Raw genomic sequence first — 4352 nt, forward strand, 5'->3', positions numbered from 1 at the left:
CACATTCCTTAACTATGAAAATTCATTAGCTCTTCTTGCATGCCAGAGGTTTCATAGTAACCAGCACTTAACCATGGAAAGGTTGACTGAACCCCAGTAAGAAGCAAGGATTTAGGATACATCAGCACTACTGACAAACAGCAAGTAGCAGTTAAGGTTAGAAGCAAAGAGATCAAAGTTAGCTCAGGACACCAATACAAGTAGGTAATCAGTCACAGAGATACATCTGAGAAGCAGAGTGCACCTCGTGTTGTCACAGGAATCAGCTGCTCGACAACCTGCTCAGCCTTGGACCTGTAAGTCTGTGCTTGGCATCTCTGTGTATTGACGAGCCTATGGGTGTAGACTTTGGAGGCAGACATTTAGGTTTGAGATTCAACCCTGGCACCTCTAAGAACTGTGATCTCAACACAAAACACTTCTGAGCCTTGGATGCTCATCTTCCAATTGTGGCCATCACATTTAGACCAAGGAGTGGTGTCAACATTAAATAAAAAGAACTCTTGTCCCTGTAATCAAATAGTTGCTTGCCAAATATAACTGCTAGGAAACTGCTCATTTAACGATGAGGGAAAATACAAAAGAAAGTGTCTTAGGATTTTATTGCTGTGAAGACACCAACCACAGCTACTCTTATAAATAAAAACATTTAATTGGGGCTGGCTTACAGTTTCAAAGGCTTAGTCCGTGTTGTCATGGCAGGAGTCATGACCATGGCAGGCATACATGGTTCTGGAGGAGCTGAGAGTTCTATAACTTAATCCACTGATCCACAGGCAGCAGAAGACTGTATATGTTAAACTGGGAGTACCTTCAGCGTATGAGACCTCCAAGTCTGCCTGTATTTTTCTTCCAATAAGGCTACACCTTCTAATAGTGCCACTACCTATGGGCCAGGCATTCAAACACATGAGTCTGTCGGGGGAATTTCTATTTAAACCGTCATAGAAAGACATCCTACAGACATAATCTTTGGTCACAAGAGAAATAATCTTCATGAATAAATATTATACTTAGAAGGCATCTCATAATGATAATGGGACAGGTATCTATAGGTACATTTATAGTTATAGTTTAATCTATAGGGACATATAGAAAAATAATACTCAGAGTGTCTTGCTTATCTTAAGGGGGTAAGTGCTCGCAACACAAATACAGCAGGATGCATTTTTGTTTGTGGTAGGTGGAAATATTCTGAGTCCATCTTGGGGACATGGCAGGCAGGTACATACTCAAAATGGATGAATACAAATGTCCCAAGTGCAGAATAGCTTAAAGGTGACAAGGGAAGTACATGGCTTACCGTGTACAGTTGTATGTGTACATCCTTTGATAATTGCTATTTTATTTCCATTCCAATAGTTGCAATATGTGTTCTATCCCAGGTACATCTAGCTTTATTTAGGAAGAAAATCGAGAAATACATTCAAATCATTTCTAGATATACTTTAAAATCAAACAAGAAAGCTGCATCAGGGAGATCAGATACAAGGAAAAGAGACAGTACTCTCTTCTTGGCTTTCTTCCCAGACCTTCCATTTAGAGAAGCATAGTGTCACCTCTCCTGCCCACATACCAGTATGAGCTGTGGAAAGCTATCATGGCCAAGGGGACAGAATTCCTTTTGTGTCATGGCCAACCCTTAGGCCATTACATATAGAAATTCTGCTTTTATAAAAATCTCATTCCTTTAATGAGATTCTTTTGCTTCAACTTATTGATACCTTTCGACTAGGAGCAGACAATGACGATCAGCTGGTTAAGTTTACAAATGATGGGGGACCCTTGTTTCCCCCTCTAAATCTTGTGTTGGAACTTTGCTGATAGAATAGCCTGTCACATGTGAGGCTGAGATGGCATGTTTTACCCTCAGCACTGCTCCACAGACGAGACCATCATCACAGCTGCAAGGTCCTCCTGGAGTCATTATGAGTTTTGACCCTAGGGATGCACAAACATAAAAATATGAAGGCGAATCCAAGTTTCCTTTTTTTTTTCAGTTCCTTCTTTTTATTAACTCATACACAACTATTTGTCTTCTGGTTTGTTGAAGCAGTAAGTCAGATAATGTTTGCCACAGTAATGCCCGTCAAAGTGGCTACCCATGAGAACTCCAGCACCACATTCATTTGAAGGACATTCCTGACAAAGTCAGCTGATTTTGCAATTTTCATACCTTATAGTGTTTCAGCACAGCCAACTTAACCTTCTTCCTCCTATGTTTACTCTTCTTGGGGGTGGTATAAGACTTCTTCCTTTTCTTAGCACCACCACGATGTCTCAGCATGAGATGGAGCGTGAACTCCTTTTGAATGTTGTAGTCAGACAAAGTATGGCCATCTTCCAGCTGCTTACCAGCAAAGACCAACCTCTGCTGATCAGGAGGAATTCCTTCCTCATTCTGGATCTTGGCCTTTATATTTTTTATAGTGTCCGAGGGCTCAATCTCGAGCATGATGGTCTTCCCCATAAGGGTCTTCACAAAAATCTGCATCGTGGTGGTGCTACCCATAATGGTGGATCAGGGGAAAAAAGGGATCCAAGTTTTCTTAAACAGGAACCTTTGTTTTTGAATTTTTGACAAAATTTTATGCATTTCAAGGGAGTCTTTAACTTTCTACATGGCTGAGGATGGACTTGAACTCCTGATCTGCCTATCCTCCTGCTTCTACCTTCCAAGTACAAGGATTATAGGCACATACCACCACAGCCAACTCTTGAACAGTAATTCTTTTTGTTGTTGTTGTCTGTTTGTTTCTTTGTTTTCCTGAGACAGGGTCTCTCACTCTGTAGCATTGGCCTATCCCAGAACTCTCTTTGTGTAATTCAGGCTGGCCTCTAACTCACAGAGATCTGCCTGCCTCTGCCTCTGGAACGCTGGGATTAAAGAAAGGCCTAAACAACAATTCTTAAAACCATCATATCATTCAATATATGTCAGTGGTGTTATTTGTTTATACAAAGGCCAGCTCTCTCAGTTAAAGATACATATTTTTACATTGCCTATTTACTTACAAAAAGTGACCATATTGAACCGCTTCCCTGAAAATGTCACTTCATATCAAGTTCATGGTTTGGAAAGCAAGCAAGCAATTGCTGGTTTGATGTAAGTGAAGGCTAGATAGGATTTATGAGGGCAACATTTCCTTTGTTCTTTGGATCAAAAACCCAAATGTCAAATTTTTGATGAACTAGAACATTCCTGACTGACTGTTCTGACCTCTGGCATAGATTTCCCTGCAGTCTAAGAGGACTTTGTCTGTGGCTCTGATGTTTTCTATCTCTGACTGCCCTTTCTTACCCTCTGTCACCATGACTGCAATGGAAAACTTTATAAAAATACTTATTTCATTTCCTATGTATTTAGATGTCTTTGGTCAAATATGGATCTACTCAGGAAAAATAACGCCAGCTTATACTCATCCAGTGAGACGAGTATATTTGGCATCTTTGAGGCTGTGTGACTGACAGGATGTCTATTAAGATTTTTGGCATACAGAAGTGAGAACTTCTTCAGCAAGGAGTACAGCACCCTCAGTGTGGGATCCTGCATTCTCTAAGTCCTTCCTTCCCTGACAACTCCATTTGTAATAGCCTACAGTATCTAATAATAAATATATTAATAAGAACCCCAGTTGCCAAATTAACACGTTGGATATATGACCATAAATCAAGAGCTTGTAAGTTCAATGATTCTGAACATTTTTTGGACAGACAATTTTAGGAAACCTTATACTTTCCATGAAAATGTCAAAGTTTCTAGACTCTGGACATGATGGCACACATCTATGAACCTTGGGCTGAGGCTGGAGTGATGATTATGAGTTCAAGGCCATATTAGAGCTGCTTAGTGAGTAGAATGGGCTACACAGTGTGATATGCTATCTCAAAAAGAATCTAGAATTTTGACCATAAGCCTTGTTATCCATTTATTTAAAACAATAATTGTTGGTAATATTATTGAGGATTTTCTACATGCCAGATGTTAGATTGAGTTGTTTTACATGTGCTAATCTTGTAACAATTCTGTGAGGCAGAAGCAGGTAACTATAACTCCATTCTTCCTCTTTAGAAGAGGTGGAACCCAGTCCTGTGTGTGAGGCACTCTCAAGGTGTGGAGGGGAGAAGTGTTTTGTTTCTGAGCTTAGTTTTTGTTTTTTAATTTTTATTTCTAAAGAGAGCAGGAAGGGCATTTGCAATAAGCACCCAGGGTCTGCCTTCTTTGCAGACACCAGAGCACGACAGTCACATCAGCATAATGAAGCCAACCAAAGCCCAGCAGCAGGAAGTGGATTGTCAGAACTGCCTGCATCCTTCCTTAGGTGGCTGTAAGATTTCTGTCTAATGTTATT

The 4352-nt window shown here is 40.3% G+C and overlaps 1 pseudogene; it reads right to left on the reverse strand.

Annotated features, from left to right (window-relative positions):
* Nucleotides 1-2028: 2028 nt before the first annotated feature.
* On the reverse strand, nucleotides 2029-2494 carry LOC116884502 (annotated as a pseudogene).
* Nucleotides 2495-4352: the final 1858 nt, after the last annotated feature.

This window comes from Rattus rattus, chromosome 15 (assembly GCF_011064425.1).
Source record: "Rattus rattus isolate New Zealand chromosome 15, Rrattus_CSIRO_v1, whole genome shotgun sequence".
Lineage (NCBI taxonomy): Eukaryota > Metazoa > Chordata > Mammalia > Rodentia > Muridae > Rattus > Rattus rattus.